The sequence below is a fragment of the Erpetoichthys calabaricus genome, chromosome 5 (assembly GCF_900747795.2).
Source record: "Erpetoichthys calabaricus chromosome 5, fErpCal1.3, whole genome shotgun sequence".
Classification (NCBI taxonomy): domain Eukaryota; kingdom Metazoa; phylum Chordata; class Cladistia; order Polypteriformes; family Polypteridae; genus Erpetoichthys; species Erpetoichthys calabaricus.
Genome location: NC_041398.2, coordinates 231,211,605 through 231,232,865, shown reverse-complemented (window position 1 = coordinate 231,232,865; position 21,261 = coordinate 231,211,605). Strand labels below are relative to the sequence as shown.

At 40.5% G+C, this 21,261-nt stretch overlaps 1 protein-coding gene across 2 annotated transcripts in view; it reads right to left on the bottom strand.

Annotated features, from left to right (window-relative positions):
• fstl5 (follistatin-like 5) overlaps window positions 1–21,261 on the bottom strand; it is a 1,175,110-nt gene that overhangs the window by 288,789 nt on the left and 865,060 nt on the right. The gene's annotated exons all lie outside the window — the stretch shown is intronic.

Below are 21,261 nucleotides of genomic sequence, written 5' to 3'. Positions count from 1 at the left end.
CTGGGGGCACCCACGGAGCTCAACAGGGCTGCTCTAAACTACAACTCCCAGCATGCTCTGCGGGGATCCGTGGTGCTGTAGTAACCCAGGGAGGCTACCCTCTAATGTCTCTGGGGAGATAATGTCCTAAATACAGTCTCTCCCTTGGTCCTTCCCGGCCAGGTAATGGCCCTGGCCATTCGTCACACCAGGTAGATTAAATGACCAAACAAATACAACCCTAAAGTTTTATTTTGTATCTTTCTGTTGTTTTAGCAGACTTCTTCATCTGATATGTACAGAATGTCCATCTATTTTTAAAATATTGTTGTTTTACAATATAAATGCAAATCTTTGGTGGATTAAACCTAAGCAGGATGCATTGCACCAAAGATCACATATGCTGTGTTTGGGGATAACGTGAGTGAATTACAACTTTAGGTATTCCAGGCTCTTCTTGCATTTACTATAAACTGGATTTAGATAACTTATTCCATTTTCCTTCAGATGAAATGTAAATGATAATTTGAGGTAAAAAACGGCCTTGTATTATTTTCAGCTTCAGCTTTTTCTTGCTATGTACGAACCATATATATTTAGAGTGGCTGTTATCCGAGGAAAATTAAGTAGTACTGTTGCATTTCTCTTTGACTGCTGGCACCCTGGTACCACCCAGTGCCAACTGAAATGGCACCGCGGCACAAAAAAAAAAAATGATTTTATGGTAAAATATCTTTCTATTCATATCTGTAAATACAGACAGGGGGCAGCATGGTGATAGCGCTGCTGCCTCGCAGTAAGGAGACCACAGTTTGCGTCGTGGGTCTTTCCTGCATGGAGTTTGTGTGTTCTCCCAGTGTCCGTGTGTGTTTCCTCCCACTATCCAAAGACAAGCATGTTAGGTGAATTGGCAACGTTAATTAGCCCTGATGTGTGTTTGGTGTGTATATGGCGTGAGTGTGTGTGTTCACCCTGTGATGGACCGGAGCCTGTCTACAGTTTGTTCTTTCCTTGCACCCTATGCTAACCCCCCCGTGATACTGGTCTGGATTAGATAGATAGATAGATAGATAGATAGATAGATAGATAGATAGATAGATAGATAGATAGATAGATAGATAGATAGATAGATAGATAGATAGATAGATAGATAGATACTTTATTAATTCGAAGGGGAAATTCACATACTCCAGCAGCAGCATACTGATACAAAAAACAATATTAAATTAAAGAGTAATAAAAATGCAGGTAAAATCAGACAATAACTTTGAATAATGTTAATGTTTACCCCCCCCAAATGGAATTGAAGAGTCGCATAGTTTGGGGGAGGAACGATCTCCTCAGTCTGTCAGTGGAGCAGGACATCAGTCTGTCGCTGAAGCTGCTCCTCTGTCTGGAGATGACACTGTTTAGTGGATGCAGTGGATTCTCCATGATTGACAGGAGCCTGCTCAGCACCCGTCACTCCGCCACAGATGTCAAACTGTCTTTATTAATTAATTAATTAATCTTGGATTAAGCAGGTTAGAAAATGACATGACATAACAGACAGGTCTAATGTAGATATGTCTCCTATAGAAAATGACATTTTTATTTAATGTTTACTATTATTAGTGCTATGACTATGTACAGTAGCTGATAGTCTGTTACAAGGGCAATTTGGGTACTGCTGCCAGAAATGAACAAAACCATCCTAATTGTTAATACGGGTTATGGTGAAAAGTAACTACAGCCCATTGCAACCAAAACTGATTTTCAATGTTAAGAAGCAAGTGCTGCGGTGGGTTGGCACCCTGCCCAGGATTGGTTCCCTGCCTTGTGCCCTGTGTTGGCTGGGATTGGCTCCAGCAGACCCCCGTGACCCTGTGTTCGGATTCAGCGGGTTGGAATATGGATGGATGGGTAATACTGTTTTGTACGTCCGCTGGCTTGTACGTCCGTAATATACCTTTAATTTTCTCTGCCGGTAATACAGGCATGCGCGTCAGTAATATGCCTTTAATCTCCTCTGACAGTAATACTGGCTTGTATGTAGCTGTAATATGCGTCACTGTATTGTGTACCTTTAATTTCCTCTTGCAGTAATACTGGTTTGTATTTCCGTAAATGCCTCTTTCTCTGACAATAATATCGTGCATCGCACCGTGCCCCGCGCATGCGCACTTCACCAGAAGCCCCGCGCATGCGCTCTTCACCAGAAGACACACACACACGGACACCTGGACACACAAAGGGATTTTATTAAAGAGGATTATATTATATTATATTTCACCCATGTGTGCCTGAGGATCACCTTTGTGGCTCTATCTAGGTAAGCAGCACCCCTTCAGGATGAGAGTAGCGCTGTTACTAACACTGTCTTGCTTCTTATCTACAGTTTTGAGAGTCAGCCCCATGAAGACTACTAGCCCCACCTTCATCTCCAAACAGGCTCCTCCCCTTCTGGTCGGGATGCATTAAAGACAGCCAAATCCCAAAAGATGGCAGTTCATTTCAAACCAACCAACAAAGAGGACGGAGCTCCCACTGACTGAAGCTTTTGCTTACTGTGGTAACCTTTGTTTGCTAGCCATTTCTACACTTGTTACTTGTGTTCGGAGCACTAAAACTGCCTTGTTTTTATTTATTTCTTTGGCTCGACACCTATAATTAAACAGGAAAGCCCAGCTGCTGCACCAACTATTTTCCTTGCACCTTTGTGGTCTGTCCACTGGTCACACATATTATGTTATGTTATATTATGTTATATTATACATGCTGAAATGGGATGAGGGTGGCACAGTAAGGAGACCTCGCAGTAAGGAGACCTGGGTTCACTTCCCGGGTCCTCCCTGCGTGGAGTTTGCATGTTCTCCAGGTGTCTGCGTGGGTTTCCACCCGGTGCTCCGGTTTCCTCCCACAGTGTAAAGACATGCAGGTTAGGTGCACTGGTGATTCTAAATTGTCCCTAGTCTGTGCTTGGTGTGTGTGTGTGTGTGTGTGTGTGTGTGTGTGTGTGTGTGTGTGCGCGCCCTGCCCGGGGTTTGTTTCCTGCCTTGCACCCTGTGTTGGCTGGGATTGGCTCCAGCAGACCCCTGTGACCCTGTAGTTAGGATATAGCGGGTTGGACAATGGATGGATGGATGGAAATGGAATGATTTGACTAATGCCTCAAGGGTTATCACATTATATTGCTATAATACACCAGCACAGTTGTCTCCATGCACTAGTTTTAAAATACTTGTACACGTTGAAATTGCAAATCCTCTCTCACTGTGTGATTTGGAGATCCAAAGCATATTTGCTTCCCAGTTTTTGACCCACTTCTAAAAATATGTTTTTTTATGGATTATGTTTCACTAATAACTTGAACACATTGGAAATAATTGCACAATGAAAAATGTTATTCTAAAATAAGCACGTGTGGATCTATATGTTGTGAATGGATGCTGGAGAAAATAATTCATTTTAACCACAGCAAAGCAATACATCATGAGTGTGCGTGATCGTTTATAAACCCCAATAAGTGTCTAGAGGGTGGGGAGTACAATAACTCTCAATGCCACTGGACATCATTATGTCCCTGGACAATATGATATAAGTTGATAATGCCTAACTTGTCAGATTTTATCACTCACTTGAATAGCTGTGCATAAAGCCGGAAAAAATCATCTGAACAGCACAGTCTGGCACCAAGCAGAGAAAATTTGCATTTCTCTTGAAAATCCACTGTATTGGTGAGTTGAATTAGACAGTCAGAAACCATAAAGCTTTATTTACTGGTAATTCTAACTTACAGATGCTAGGTGCCTGTGTTTAGCAGTGTCATACACAGCATTTTCCAGTTTTATATAACGATAGATTATAGTTTATCAGCTATAAAAAGGACAGTATAATCATTTTATCAATGGCATATTCATTATTCTTCCCCACTATGCTCTTCTCTTTACAGTTGTATGTACAGGAGATATCATAATGAATGTCGTCTTGAAGTTGTGCTTTAAAGATTGACTTGCACGTTGACTGACACTACCGTCACACACCAACAATGATGAGGCAGAGATAAGATTTGTATTCTGTCACAAAGCTGCTAGGACAAAAAATTCTTTCCTAATGTGAGCAAAACACAGAGCTAATCGCAGACTTTAGAAAGCTACATCAATATGAATTTTCTCTTACATATTTATTATGACCTCCATCCTTATGGTGCTTAGATGTTTCCCACAAATTGCAGATTGTTCTCTCCAATACTGTCCTACGATACTCAAAAGCTTAGATATAGCGATTACAAGGTTTCTGCCACAGTTCAATTCACTTTCTTTTTTATGGGGATTTGCCCTGAGATGGAGGGCTGCTCTGCCCAGTTTACTTTCCCATTTTGCACCCAGTGCTGCTAGAAAAGGCTCTGAGGTGTCCAACAATACCGAATTAGATTTAGCAAGTTCACAAATGCATGAATGTTTGTGCTCTGCTTTTGTCCTAGTTGTTCGCTCTTCTGGTGACCTCTTTATGCTGTGCTAGCTCTACCGGCAGCTGGCAGTCTGGGGTTTCATCACTGCATTTCTCTCTCCGCCAAACAGTTTCAAACATGTCAGAAAATATCAGACAGAAATCTGTTAGCTAAAAAGCAGTTGTGAGATCACAGAAGTCATTATTGGAAGGTCATTAAATATTTAACACTGTGTGGGTTATGACTTTCCAGCTACTACTTGCAAAATACGAAGTTTGCTACATTCTCAAAAACTACTGAAGTAGTTATAGATCTGGAAAAATCTGAATGTGAGCAGCGTCATTCTGACTGAGTTCTACTGTAGTCCGCATCTTTACTGTGTTAATATTTACACTCCTGTGTCGTGTGACATGATCTTCTCCAGGCAGCTGACATAGGACTTTTATACAATTCTTGTGCTTCTGGATCTCAGCTCTGCATTTGACACCATATCTCATCAGATACTTTTGAAACGACTCGCTAGTTTTGGAGTCTGCGACCTTGTCCTCCAATGGTTTTCTTCCTGCCTCACTGATAGGATGCAGTTTGTTCAAGTAAAAGGCTTTAAATATGAGAATGCAGTCGTCACTCAGGGAGTTCCTCAGGGTTCTGTTTTGGGGCTGCTTCTTTTTCTCTTTTATATTTTTCCAATAGGTAATATCTTTCGGCGTCATGGTATTAAATTTCGTTGTTACGCTGATGACACATCTATCCACTAAATCCACTTCTGTTTTCTCTTCAGATACTCTTATGGCATGTCTCCAAGACATAAAGTCATGGATGACCCACAACTTCCTCCAATTAAATAGCAATAAAACTAAGGTGCTCCTCATTGGTTCTAAATCTACACTCGCTAAGGTTAATCATTCCTCTATTTTAATTAACAATATTAACACAGACATCTCTTCTCAGGTTAAGAGCCTGGGCGTCATTCTAGACAGTAATCTCTTTTTCTTCTCATATAAGTAATATTTCTCGGACTGCCTTCTTCTATCTCCAAAATATTTTCTAGACTTCGTCCTGTTCTTACGCAACACAGTACTGAAGTATTGGTTAATGCCGAGTCACCTCACGTATAGATTACTGTAATGCTATTCTATCTGGCATCCCTCAAAAACTTACCCATCGCTTACAGCTTATTCTGCTGCTAGTATAATAACTTGTTCCAAATCTAATGAACATATTACACCTATTCACTCTCAACTTCACTGGCTCCCTGTTTACTACTGAATATAAAATACTGCTCTTAACATTTAAAGCTCTCCACAGTCTCGTTCCTCCCTGCCTCACTGATCTCCTTCAGACTTGCACTCCCTCAGATCCTTATCTGCAGCTCTTCTTTCTGCACCACACATCAAACTCAGTTCTCTGGGAGCTCGAGCGTCTCTCATAGTGCTCCTCAACTCTGGAATTCTCTTCCCTCTCATATCCGTCAACTAGACTCACTAACACAATTTAAAACTGCACTTATCTTTTCAAACTGACATACCAATTATGAATTTAGCACTGTTACTGCCTGTTATCTTGTTTGCTACCACCTCTGTACCTTATTGCTATTTGATTTTATCACCCTCTTTGTTTTTATATTTTATTAATGTTGTTTAATTTCATTGTAAGGTGACCTTGAATGTTAAGAAAGGCGCCTATTAAATAAAATGTATTATTATTATGTGACGGATGGACGGGGCCCATGCCTGGCCAGGACGGCCATTCACCACATCTGCTAGGGGGACAAGGGTGGGAAGTCCAATATCACCCCCTAGATGGTAGACGGCAGCCTCCCTGGGTTGCAGCGGTGCCTCAGACTCCCCCAGGGCTTCATGGGGGTTGGAGTTCTGTGCAGCTCTGTGGTGTGAGAGAGATAGTTAGCCAATCAGAGAACAAGGAATAGTTAGGGGATCAGAAATGACAAGGCTGTGCTGGACAATTTAGCCAGGACCTTATTAATGTCCTACTCTTTTTAAAAGATGTCCAGAGAACATGACCACAGAAAGTCAGGACCTTGGTTTTACCTCTAATTTGTAGGACAGCACCATTTTTATAGCTCATTGTCCCCATCAATGCACTAGGGCATTGGGATCCACACATAGACTACAGGGTAAGTGTCCCATGATGGCCTCTCCAATGCTCTTCAAGTTGTAACCAGGCTTTTCTGGTTGGTCTCCCATCCAAGTACTGGCCAGACCCAAACATGCTTATTTTCAGGTGGATTACCAGTTCTGACATAAAGGTGGTATGACTGCTGGCTGCCTTTTCAACCCCAATTCACACTTTTAGGCTGTGTGTATCAATGTAGTTGCCTTTGAGAACACTTATGTCATGAATACATAGATCAGGGTGAAACTGGGGATTGGCAGTGTTGTGATCTGTAGACAGCAATATGGCAAACCTGGGGTGGGAGGCCTCCACAAAGCCAGCCAGGGCTTTCATTGGTCTTCCCAGAACAGGTTAATCCCAAGTCAGCCAGCTCTCCAACATCTAACTGCAGGCTTCGGCCTACATGGGCACAAAATTCAGAGCTGGTTTTAAATGTTCAAAAATAAATTTTAAATGTTTATATTCTAAATAGTCTCAATTGTAAGAGACATTTGTCATTTTTCACCCTCCATAGAAGGCTAGATCCCTAGCAAAGGATCAAAAATCACAAATAACTTCATAATTGTAATCACTGCCCTTCACATACTTATGTTTGAAAGTTGTCATTTTTACCTTCTAGAAGTAGCTCTGGCAGGGCTAGGACTGCCGGTAAGGAATCAAATATCAAAAATATTATCAAAAGAGCACCAAACAACACTCAAAATGCCTATATTACTGATCCCCATCAGTAAGACATATCCTTAAAAGGGAGAGAAAAACTATAAAATCCAGACGCTGAGAGTTCGAAACAAAGAATCTTTATAAAGGAAGGACTTTCAAACAAAAGTAGAAAACATGGCAAAAGGGAAGAAAAATAAAGGAAAAAGGAGTTCTCTAAAAGGGCAATACACTATCCATAATAAGAATCCAATAAACACGAGCACAAACAAATCCACAAAAAACAGAATTATCAACTCACTTTTAAACTCCAAATATAAACTCAGTGCTCCACTGCTGGGTCTCACTTCTGACTTAGAATATCAAGCAAGAAGGAGGCGCCAACAGCAGTTCTGTCAAAGTGGACCTGCCACTTAGGGTTCAACCCAAAAACACATATAATGTTTAATAAAGATAATAACCAAATAATAAACACATCTAACGGAAATAGCATAACAACATGCTGTATTGACTCGGGACGAGACAGTAAAAGATCTGAATGAAAAAGATGGTCAAGAAAAGAGTCAAGAGTCAAAATCAGAAAAGATAGCTAACCAGTCATCAAGTTTAAAATGGCAAACTAAAACCTACATTCAAACGTTATGAGAAAAATATGAACTCATACACAAGAATAAACAAATCAAAATAATGCAATGCACATTGAATCCTAATATCCCGTACTGTGAAGCAGAAAATACCAGTCTTTATGCCTGCGTGCTGAATGATGTCACACGTCGCATACTCCCAGGGATTCTGGGAAAGGTCACTTTGGTAAAGGTCGATGCGCTACCAGACACAATATTTTCTCGTGATATGATGTTCTAAAAAATTAAACCCTGATAAATATTGCATAATGAAAGAGACAAATGTAAAAATAATAATCTTTGTTTCCAAAACCACATTATTCATGAATGACATGCACTCACACCTCAATGAAAGAAAATAGCTTGTTACAACACATGAAAAATAATTCAAAACGAACAAAAACAACCATAAAACAGATTGGTGATTTTATAGTCATTAAATTAACAAAAGGAAAACTAGACATGACAATTATTTTTCATTAAACAGTGTCGAGAGTGCAGTTTAGTTTAGATTTTATTTCCCTTTTCCATTATTGTGTTTGTAAGAATTACTTATGGACGCTTTCAAATTACTAAAGTTTTTTTTTACCAGTATGAAAAAATCCTCACATTTCATTTGACTTGTGTTGATGTCTAGTTATGGAAGATGTTCATCTATTTGGGGTTCCCCTTTACTTTTGGTTCTCTAGCCCCAAAAACCTGCCATTTGTAGACCATTTTTTGGATCATATTTTCTGTAGAAATTACATCCTTATGACAAACAATGAACCAACAAGTGTGTTCAGCATAAATGATCAGAAGAACCTGAAGTTGTGACTGCCAAAGCAAACTGATTCCAGGGGTTCACCCCCTAATGGGATACAAGGGGTCAAAGATTTGAAAAAATGGGGATCAGTAATATAGGCATGTTGAGTGTTGTTTCATGTTCTTTGATGTTTCTTATCATGATAACATTTTTGATTTTTGATTCTTTACCTGCAGTCCTAGCCCTGCTACTTCTAGAAGATACAAAATAATTTCAAACATAAGCTGTGAAGGTCAGTGATTATGATTATGAAGTTATTTGTGATTTTTGATCCTTTGCTAGGGATCTAGCCTTCTATGAAGGGTGAAAAATAACAAATCTCTCTTACAATCAAGAATATTTAGAATTTAAACATTTATAATATTTATTGTTTCAAATATCTGTCACAACTATTCTTGTTTCTGTACTTCTACCAACGAAGTAAACCATTGTATTTCTTATGAACACACTAAATTAGGAAGGCTTTCACTAATTCATACTTTTTTCTTGGTTTAGTTTACTTTTACCCAAACTTCTTTCGCTCTTGATTGTTTTTCCTGCTTTGTTTGTTGCAATCCATTTGATTGGTTCAATTAAATAATCAAATATAAATGATCTCTGCTTTTGCTTGTCCTGGACCAGAGAGTTACAGTTTATCTCTCCTCCTTTCTGAAAACTTTGAACTTAGCCCCAATTTTGAGCCCGTGTGGGCAGGAAGCTTGCCATTTGAATTTGGGGTTAGGATGCTTAGGGTGAGGCCTAGAACATGTGTAGAGGATAGGGCTGGCTTTCTGTGTTTATGTTTAAGGCTTGCACCAATGTCTGAGCTTTGTTTTGGCAAGAAACATATAAAGTGACAAGTGATCTAAAAAATGTGGATTTTATTTGTCAGATTATTCAATCATCACGCTCAGTCTCTGGAAAACGTTTACTGAATTTATAGAATACTTAATTAGCGGGATATATTCTGGTAGTAGTCCCAAGGGACAGCCCTTAATACTTTATATGTGGGATGTAATTTTAGTTCAGTATCCAGGAATGGGTGGGACTAAAATTGGTTTTGTGTGGAAGTGGGAGGATTAAAAATGATCAATTCTGTACAGCTCTCCAGATTGAGAAACTGCCCTGGCAAACTAGGAAAAATGCTACTAAAACTGAAATGACACATGGAGAGAGTTATTAAACTTAAAAATTAGATTTTGCCCTCTGTGGGAGTAATGACCTTTTGGACCAGTGAAGCCATAAATAAATGTATCTCCTGTATTAAGGTTTTGTTACCATGCTTATTGTGCAATAGTTTCATTTTCTGGTATATTTGCTTATATAAACATCATTAACACATGGTGAGGCTATTTTTAAATTTGTACAGTTTGAGTACCAGCAGACTAAGTAACTCATTGAGGGTGGTAGCCCAGTTCCTAGCCACTTCAGTACACATACATTTATACATTTGATATATATATATGAAATGCTAAGGTCTGACCATCCTACATGAGATTACTGGCAAACTACTGGGGCTGGACCCATGATCTTGACCTTGACTGAAACAGTATAGCCTGATACGTACTGATATTTAAAAAAAATAATGTGTGGCAAACTTGTCAAACTGACCTCTTCTCGTGGATTTATTACAACAACGCGATTAGCAAAAAGATACATGGTGGAAAGAAAAAGAACAGAAGTGACATCTGATGAGTGTGAAGCAAATTGCTGAGGTCAATGACTTGATGAAGAACACCATAATAGGAACAAGAAAAGGAAAAGAGAGCAGCGCCACCTGCTGAGCGCCAAGTGCGGTATTCAGAATGCAACAATGACAATGATGGAGCAATGACTGCATGTCAAGCACATCTCAAAAGACTGACTGACGAAGATCGAGAACAAGCAAGAAGTAATCCTGAATCTGGCATGATATGCTAAGGAAATTCAACTAAATTTTAGGCTGCAGGAACCTGATGGCCTCTTTACTGGTCAGCAGTAAAGTTTATTGTAATAGAAAGCATGGTCCTCACAAGCCGATCTATTGATATGGCATGTACGTGTTCAGAATTCACAATCAAGTATAAATATTGTGTTTGTTGATCATCAAATGTAATGAAGATCTTCATAATAGGAAGAAGGAAAAAGAAGACCAGTGACATCTGCTAAGCATCAAGCGCATCACAGAAAGCACATAAGAAATAGCAATTGAGCAATAGGCAGACATGAAATCACATAGGCATGTAAGACAAAATCCAGAGTACAGAATGCACGACCGAGAACAAAAGAGAAATGCATGTCGACAAATGAGCACTACTCAGGAAAGTTACATTCCCACTGTGTTCAATGTCAAGCTGTATGTTTTCATGGCAAAACCACAAGAATGTGTTGCCAAAATGGAAAAATTCAGCTTGTTCTGCCATAGGTCCACTTGTTTTGTTAGAATTATAATAAGTGAAACTGAATTTAATTAGATAATTCTTACAGTACATGTTTCTGTTGGTTTATTACTATAATTCAGGTAAACTTATTAAAAAAAGTATGGTAACACTTTAAATACTGCAAAAATGCACCTATTGCTCATTTACTATTATGTAAAAAAGCCTTAACAAAGGTTTATTAACACTTACAAAGCATCAGTAACGTGATTATTCATCTCTGCGCCGTAGCCTACATAATAACGTCACTTTGGAATGGTCAGAGGTGGCTTCAGTGAGGCATGTTCCTCTTAATATTGCGTATTTAAGTATAAGATGTGTAGATCCTGCATATTCACAAGTAATTTTGCCAATATATTAAAGTCTCTTAATATGCTACACTGCACATAGATAAATATTCACTTTACTGATCCTCTGTAAGTGTTAATAAGCATTTGTGAAATAGCAGTATATGAGTAATTGATGCATTTCTGCTGTAGCAACACTAAAGTTTTACCACAAGTATTACAATGAGAGGATACAGTCGACTGGATCCTAGTACAGGGTTTCACATTATGCAGTCACGGTGAGCTCAGAATCCCACAAGTTAGCATTTGATTGATCTTTGATTCAGTTAGTCATAATTAAAAATTAAAATGCACCAAAAAATGAACATTTCTATTAAATAACAAAAACAGCACGCTCCTATTACATAATAATGCAAAAAGTATGTGTAACAGAATATATAATTATTGCAAAAATAAGCTGCTACCAGAGTAGATGTTAATTACCATTGTGTTTTAATTTACAGCCTCTTTAAAATTTGTAAACCTAACGCAACTAAAATTATGTCAGACCATATGGTGAAAAGAAATAAACGGCTCAGTTATTACTTTGAGCAGCTAAGTATTCTGAGGCTACATTTCCATACTGAAAAAGACTAAATTTATGGTAGAAAGTTTTCCCTTTTATATCGTCTTGAATTGTTAATTACGGATCTCATAAAATAGTTTTAAAAGTATTGCAACCCGCCATGTATGTGAATGAGGGTGGTACGGTGGTGTCGGAGTCGCAGCCCAGTTCACTTCTGTGTAAAACTTGTGTCTGAAAATTGCAAACATTACAGAACGTTACCTGACAAGTTAAAGTTGGGTGTGTGCTATGCTCTGGCATCTCATTCATGGATGGTTTCCACTTTGCCCGCAGGGGATTACTATCCAACGTCATGAAATGGGGAAATTAGCTTCATATGTTGGATGGATTGTTGGGTGGAATAAAAGGCTACATAAGAGAAAGAGTGTATCTCATAGCCTCCACTTGCTTCGTGCTTTTTTGCATTCCACACTGTTTTAGTCAGAAAGTGTTTTTTGCGGCAATTCTTGTGTGATTTTGTACTGTTTTTCTAGTATGCTTTCTTTAATAAGCCTATAGTACTAGGGTGTTGTACCGTGTTAGCCATTATGAATGTAGTGAAAGTCAAGCAAAATGACACCATTTATTGGCTAACTAAAAAGATTAAAATATGTAAGCTTTCGAGGCAACTCAGGCCCCTTCTTCAGGCAAGATGTAATACAGAAACTGGAGTTCCCTGTGTTTATATACACACCAGGACAAATAGCAACATTGGAAAACCTTTAAGTGAGAAATCTTACATGTAAAAAAATAATAGACTCCTTCAGGCTAGGGTTCATTTAACAAGAGAGAAGAACAATGCATGGTCAAGCTCTTTGGATAAGATAACTGTCTGACAATGTCTTTAGAAGTTTATGATGAGTTTTTCAATCCAATGTGGATCTGTAGTCAGGTTGTCTGTGTCAGTCTGAGAGATGCAAACAGTCCTCATACCTGGCCATAATACTCTTGTCTCTATTCAAACCATGTTGCAATGTGTTAAATTTTAGCATGAGTTTCACTTCCCATTCTTTTCTCTCTTGCTGTGTTCTGAAGTTGCCCATAAACCTTGCGACTTTAAAGTCCCTCTCACAGTGCCCATGGCTGTTGAAGTGGGCCGCTACAGGAACATAACTGTTGCCATGTTTAATGTGGAACTGTGATGATGCGGGTTCGGCTCCATGCTCCCATCTGCTGTTCGGGAGCACCTTGAACCCTACACCGTCGGTAATGTTACCGATGAGCTAGACAGTGAGGCAACAACATAGCAAGGGGATGGTACAAAAGTGCAAAAGTGCTTTTATTTAAAATCCAACAAAACAAAAGAGTGTCCAAATAAGGTGCAGTGATTCATAAATCTTCATTAAATAAATAATCCATTAAACACACGTGGAGGTTTAAAAACAAATAGAAACAATCTTCTAAAAACAATGAGGTTAAAATGTTGGAAGCAATCTCTTCTAAACACAAAGCCTGGTGTGTTCGTCTTACTAGTGATTCCCCTGCTTCTCCCTATTTAGGCTTTGCAGCAGGGGGAGCCACTCTACCTGCAGCTGACCTTCTTTCTCTCATTCACACAGGTCTGGGGGCCTCCCGATCCTAGCTTCGTACCCGAGACTTAGCTTCTCTCCAACAGCCAGGACTCCCACGCTGGAGATTATCTGCCCAAGTTTCCCGACTCCCGCTGTCTTCCACAGTGAGGCATCTCCCTCGCTAGTCACTCCCGCTCTTCTCAAAATGCTCAGCGGGAGTGACTACAATCAACTGCCCCAGGTGTTAGATAAACACCTTGCTAGGGCCCACAGTCCAGCTGCACTTGAGCCTGCTCTCGCTCGTTCACTCGATCTCCTTCGCGCTCGCTTTCTCCTCACTTCCTTCCAGCAACCTCCGTCTCTTTCTCTTTCCGTTCATTTCCCCTCTAGCCAACTTGTGCTTCTATATATCGAGAGGGCATAGCAGCTGTGGCAAATTAGCAGCCCCAGGAACAATCACGGATGCGGGCAGTCTCTCGCCTGTGCACCCACATCGCAAATCGCCCTGAGAACTGCTGCAGCCACACAACCACCACGCACCCTCGCTAAGCCACGAGCACAGTGATTATTTATTTAAGACTGGCCTTTGCTGAGAGCTGTGGACCCGCTATACCACAGGAACCTGTGTAAGTTCATTCTCTGGCGGAGTGTTTGTCCAGTTTCTCCCACACGGAGTGCAGTGTCAGGACATTTCATGCAGAGAATTAGAGAGGGACTTTAAGGTCACAGGGCTTATGAGCAACTTCAGAACACAGCAAGAGAGAAAAGAATGGGAAGTGAAACGCATGCTAAAATTTAACACATTGCAACATGGTTTGAATAGAGACAAGAGTTTTTTGGCCAAGTATGAGGACTGTTTGCATCTCTCAGACTGACACAGACAACCTGACTACAGATCCACATTGTATTGAAAAACTCATTAGAAACTTCAAAAGACTTTGTTGGACAGTTATCTTATCCAAAGACCTTGACCATACATTGTTCTTCTCTCTTGTTAAATGAACCCTAGCCTGAAGGAGTCTATTAATTTTTTTACATTTAAGATTTCTCACTTAAAGGTTTTCCAATGTTGTTTCTTGTTCTAGAGTTTGTATATAAACACAGGGAACTCCAGTCTCTGTATTACATCTTGCCTGAAGAAGGGGCCTGAGTTGCCTTGAAAGCTTGCATATTGTAATCTTTTTAGTTTGCCAATAAAAGGTGTCATTTTGCTTGACTTTTCACTACATTCATAAGCCTAGTACTATAGGCTTATTAAAGAAAGCATACTAGAAAAACAATACAATACAACACATTTTATTTTTGTATAACCCAAAATCACACAAGAATTGCCGCAAAAAACACTTTCTGACTAAAACAGTGTGGAATGCAAAAAGGCACACAGCAAGTGGAAGCTATGAGATGCACTCTTTCTCTTATGTAGCCTTTTATTCCACCCAACAATCCATCCAACATATGAAGCCAATAAAAGGTGTCATTTTGCTTGACTCTTCACTACATTTAATAAGCCTTCAACAACTACCAAATAGAGGTCCTCATACAGAACCCATTGCTCAATCAATATATTGGACTCTACAAGATTTTCTTAAGATTCTGCCATCCATCCATCCATCCGTAAAGCTAAACAATAAACTATGAGAGTTGGTGTTTATTTATCTGCAGCACTGGCTGCTAGATAAAAACCAACCCTGGATAATAAACGAGCCCATCACAAGGCACATTCGCACCCATACTTACTCATATGGGGACAGTTTAAAGTTGATAATTAAAGGAATACTCCTCCTAAAAATCAACATTTTTATGTCACTGTGGTGCCCGGCGGGTGTCCATGCCCGGCCGGGACGCCCAGGAGGAGTGGAGGAGGGCTTGTGCCTCCTCCAGGACACGAGGGGGCGTCCTCCCTGGTGGCTTTTGGGACCACGGGTACGGAGCTTGGAAGCTCAACCCTGTAGGGGCCTGTGGTCACCGCCAGGGGGCGCCCCAATGCCTTGGGAGTGTTGGACCTCAGTACTTCCGCCACACCGGGAAGTGCTGGGGGGAAGAGATGTGGAGACACCCGGTGGACTTCCGGTTTCACCGCTGGGGCTTCCGCCACACAGGGGTGTGGCTACAGGCCCTCAGGATGCAGCTGGAGCCCATCCGGGGTGAATAAAAGGGGCCGCCTCCCTCCAGTCAGGGGCAAGAGTCGGGTGGAAGAGGATGAAGCTTGGTGGAGAGGAGTGGAGGCGGACCAAAGACTGAGAAAGGCATTGTGCATGTGGCCAGGATTTAAGGGGTGACTGGTGCTGAGGCACTGGGTATGTGCACTATATATTGTATAAATAAACACGTGTGTGGTAAAACCATCATGTCTGCCTGTCTGTGTCCGGGCTGTTCCCCACAGTCACTTACCCCTTGTAGTTAGCAGTGTGGCAGACAGCTGAGGGTCTTGTCCAGTTGGGATACCCTTCTGATGAGAGGACCAGGGGAGAGGACATGTCAACAGCAGTGCCTCCCCCGGAACATGAGAGGGCAGCCCCTCTGGATGGCATTGGGGCCACGGGCTTGGAGCTTGGAAGCACAACCCTGCTGGGGCCCGTGGCCACCAATAGGGGGTGCCTGGACAGCTGGACAGGAAGTGCTGCCGGAAGAGGATCTGGGTTCCCATGCACTGGAAGTGCTGCTGGAAGACATTCAGGTGCAGTATAAAAGAGGCCTCCTCACTCCATTTGAGGAGGCAGAGTTGGGAGACAGAGGACAGAGCTTGCGGGAGAGGAGTGGAGATGGCAGAGAAGAGAAAGAAAAAGAAAGAAGAAAGAAGGGACTGTGGCTGATTTGTGCAATGTGTGTTGTGCAAAGGACTGAGAAAAGAAATAAATCCTGTGTGCTTTTGGGACTTCTGTCTGTCCTGTGTCTGTCTCATTCCACAACAGTTATGGCCAAGAAAAAAAATGTAACCTCACCTTTTTATGGCAATTCTGCAGGTGCACAGTGGAGTCCACTTTAATATGGGAACAGACTGTGAGCAGGAGTTTGGTGTGCTATTTTATACTTTCATATATCTTTATAATAATACAGCATGTATTAGAAAACTTTACTGCATTCTCGAGAAAATTTCAACTGTAAGTGCTGTACTTTCACGCACATCAACCTCTGAGCAAACGAATGCTAAACGTATAGAGCAGGGATGTCAAACTCCAGTCCTGGAGGGCTGCCGTGGCTGCAGGTTTTCATTCTAACCATTTTCTTAATTAGTGACCAATTTTGGATGCTAATTAACTTCTTTTGTCGTAACTTGAATGAACTTGACTCAGGCCCCATAGTCGTATCTTTTTCCTTAATTAACAGCCAGACAATCATGAGAATGACCGACTGACCTGTGCCCATCACATGTGGAAATAAAGAAGGGTGGAGGTCTCAGTAAGGTTTATCTCCGAGGTCACCAAAACATCTTTACGGAGTTCTTAGGAAAAACAGAAAATCAACAGTTATGGAAATGTCTACAGAATGAGAGCAGCAATAAGCCATGGAATTAAATAACAGGTTTAATGATCAGCAAGAATCAGCTTCTCATTAAGAACCTGGTTGGAGTCTGAAGCCCCAATTTAGCCGGTCATCTGTCAGCTCATTTCATGTCTTGTTTCTGTGTGACTACCATTTAATGATGAGAAGAATCAGTTCAGAGGACTGAATCCATAAAAACTGGACTATTAAACTAAAGGAAAATGGAGTTAATTAGCAGTGAAACCTGATCACTGATTAGGAAAAGGGTTAGAATGAAAACCTGCAGCCACTGCGCCCTCCAGGCCTGGAGTTTGACATCTGTAGTATAGAGAAAGAGTATGAAAACTCAACAAAAGTATTTTCACTGCATGTGATTGCAGTGCGCCGTTACTAGTGGTGGGGTATTCACTGTTGGTGCGTGGTATTATACTACTGTCACTAGTCTGTGGGAGACATGCTAGAAAGAATTTCACTTCACTTAATACACATGGCTGCGGTGGGTTGGCACCCTGCCCAGGATTGTTTCCTGCCTTGTGCCCTGTGTTGGCTGGGATTGGCTCCGGCAGACCCCCGTGACCCTGTGTTCGGATTCAGCGGGTTGGAAAATGGATGGATGGATAATACACATGGAAATACATTTAAACTTGAACTAACTCAACACTAAGACATTTTTTTGAAGAAGAAATCACGAACAAATAAAACTGTTAGCAAGCCAGAGGTGGGACTCAAACATTCCACCGTTATGTTTCAGATGCAGCCATTAAGGTACAGCATGGCTTCACAGCACCTTCTGACATTCCTTGAGCCGGTGTGCATGATAAGCCAGTCACTGATTACTTCAGAAATATGCATTTAGGAATAATTTGATAGGATATCTAATGTTGCATGCCTCTTATTTTCGCAGTTCCACATGAATACATGTAATTGTATCTTGCAATATGCTTTTATTGCATTCAGCTTTATTCTGCAACACCATAATGAATTCAGAAAAATATGCTATTAAAATTTCTTACAAGATTCTAGCATCCATCCATTTTCATTAGCCAAACCCTGGCAGCAATGAGCACAAGATGGGACAAGTCAATTAATGGGATTTAAATATAAAAAAAAGAGTAAGAGTTGTGTTAAAACATAAAATGATGTAATTGAACAAAATGTATGTGTGTAAGTACAGAAAATAGGACAGAATGATCAAACTTGTTTGTGTTTTGCGTACGTGACAAAAAGCATATATACTTTCTGGAAGTTTTCTTTCAATGATGTGTGTGACAAGAAAATATACCTTTAGGGTAAAGACTTTACCAATTGGAATAATACAAAATGAGTCAGGACGCTATTTTTATTGCTTACGTGGTCAACGATCAGGAGACTAGAAAAGCTATAAAAGAACAAGGATATCTGCGCTCGAGGCAGATGAAGTGCGGTGTCCTAAGACTGTATTTCTCTGTCATTTTACCCTTGTCTGGTATGTATCAATAAAAGGTTTTTACTAATTTTAATTTTTTCTCTGTCTTCAGTCACAAAAAGTGTCCACAGTTGCTTACAAATAAAACTACATCTATAGAGCAAAAAAGTTACTGCACTGAAGGCACAATCATATTTGGAGGTACTTCGTCTACTGGATCAAGCTGGGCTTTGATTAGTTATTTTTACACTGTTTGGATCAATGTGTGGGTGGCATGGTGGCGCAGTGGTAGCACTGTTGCCTCACAGTAAGGAGATCTGGGTTCGCGTCCCGGGTCCTCTCTGCGTGGAGTTTGCATGTTCTCCCCGAGTCTGCATGGGTTTCCTCCGGGCGCTCCGGTTTCCTCCCACAGTTCAAAGACATGCAGGTTAGGTAGACTTGCGATTCTAAATTGGCCCTAGTGTGTGCTTGGTGTGTGGGTGTGTTTGTGTGTGTCCTGCGGTGGGTTGGCAACCTGCCCAGGATTGGTTCCTGCCTTGTGCCCTGTGTTGGCTGGGATTGGCTCCAGCAGACCCCCGTGACCCTGTGTTCGGATTCAGTGGGTTGGAAAAAGGATGGATGGATGGATCAATGTGTACTTAAAATCATAGATTAATCATTTTTTTAAACTACACCGAAAAAGTATAATGTTGATGTTGTTCATTCAACGTAAATGATCTCTTTCAAGCAACTTAAGATTAGTCATTTAGTGTTGTAGCTTGAAATATATGGTTTCAGATCTCAATCAATGTAAAAAAAAATGTTTGTACCAAAGTAAGTTATGGTGGAGGGAATAAACATAAAAATCATATTACAGTTAACCTAATATTTTAGGTTGTTCGTATGCTATGTGGGAGGGGCCGTTAGTATATTCTTCCGGTTGAACTTGCTAGCGTGCTGGCTTTCCAACTGCCAAACAAGAAGAGTACTTTCCCGAGTGCAATGGACGTGGCTATACAGGTCTGGTCATTTTCAGCAGCAGACTTTTATAACGGAGGATTTCTGGTAAATAACCCAGCTTCTCAACTGTTAATTTTAAGTATACAAACTCGTAATAAAACATACTTTCAAGTTTAATACTTTTTTTGTTGTATATTTAAGATTTACACTGCAAAATGCTTGTGTATTTAGATAGATAGATAGATAGATAGATAGATAGATAGATAGATAGATAGATAGATAGATAGATAGATAGATAGATAGATAGATAGATAGATAGATAGATAGATAGATACTTTATTAATCCCCAAGGGGAAATTCACATACTCCAGCAGCAGCATTTTGATAAAAACAATATTAATTAAAGAGTGATAAAAATGCAGTGCAAGTTACAAAATGCAAGGTGGAGAGTGCAAGGCAGGTATAATAGACAATAACTTTGTATAATGTTAATGTTTACACCCCTGGGTGGAATTGAAGAGTTGCATAGTGTGGGGGAGGAACGATCTCCTCAGTCTGTCAGTGGAGCATTTCGGTGACAGCAGTCTGTCGCTGAAGCTGCTCCTCTGTCTGGAGATGATCCTGTTTAGTGGATGCAGTGGATTCTCCATGATTGACAGGAGCCTGCTCAGCGCCCGTCGCTCTGCCACAGATGTCAAACTGTCCAGCTCTGTGCCTACAATAGAGCCTGCCTTCCTCACCAGTTTGTCCAGGTGTGAGGCGTCCTCTTCTTTATGCTGCCTCCCCAGCATACCACTGCATAGAAGAGGGCGCTCATCACAACCGTCTTATTGCAGGTGTTAAAGGACGCCAGCCTTCTAAGGAAGTATAGTCGGCTCTGTCTTCTCTTGCACAGAGCATCAGTATTCATAATAATAATAATAATAATAATTTTTTGCATTTATATAGCGCTTGTCTCACTACTCAAAGCGCTCAGCAATTGCAGGTTAAGGGCCTTGCTTAAGGGCCCAACAGAGCAGAGTCCCTTTTTTTGGCACTTACGGAATTCGAACCAGCAACCTTCCGATTTCCAGTGCTCCATTCCACCTGCCAGTCCAATTGGCAGTCCAGTCCACAAGATTTTTAAATAAATGTAAAAAGTACAGCATTGGAATGTGTTATGTTCATAATATTTCTAATAGTTTAAATAAAAACAGGTTACAACCAATAAACCATTTTAAATTGTAACAACTTAAAAATTAGATTTACTTCAGTATAAAACAAGTGAATTACACCCAATCCCTCTACGTGATTTGCCTCAACTTAAAAATTCAATAAGATAAAAAGAATTATATTGGTACAGATTGAAAGAATTAAGTGTGAATCATTACCTTAATTATTTTAAGTTGAATGGAGGTTATACTTTTTTTAGTGTAATATTGGGTGTAATGAGGAGACACAGCAATGTGAAAGAATTGGGGCACCACCTTGGTGATCCTGTATAAATGCAGGGAAGAAATACAACAAAAGCACACAATACACTGCGTAAATGTCTTTTCAGACATAAGTTCAATAAGGATCAAAGTATAATATGGCCAATTCCAGGTTACACGGTCACTCATAATCTTGTCCCCTTTAAAAATGTTAGCGCATCAACTGCATTTCCAGCAAGGAAATTAAAATATACCATGAATGTGAAGAAAAAACTTATGAGTTAAGTTTATGATTGGATAAACTTAACTTAAAAACTGCCAAACTTATCCATTAAAGCTGATGTAGTTGTGAGGTATGTCGGATTTGCTGAGTGTGATTGCTAATCATGTTGATACCAGACCTTGTGAATTTACACGACTGAAAACTGCGGCCCTTGACTGAGTGCCAGCCTTTCAGCACAGTGGTGCTTATCCCTTTTTCTAACAGCCAATAGCGTGCTGCCTGGTGGATCACCTGAGGTGCCACATCAGAGGTTGAGCATCAGATTAAAAGAAGTGGGACTTCAGGGGTGCAGAACTGGCTCATAAACAGGAA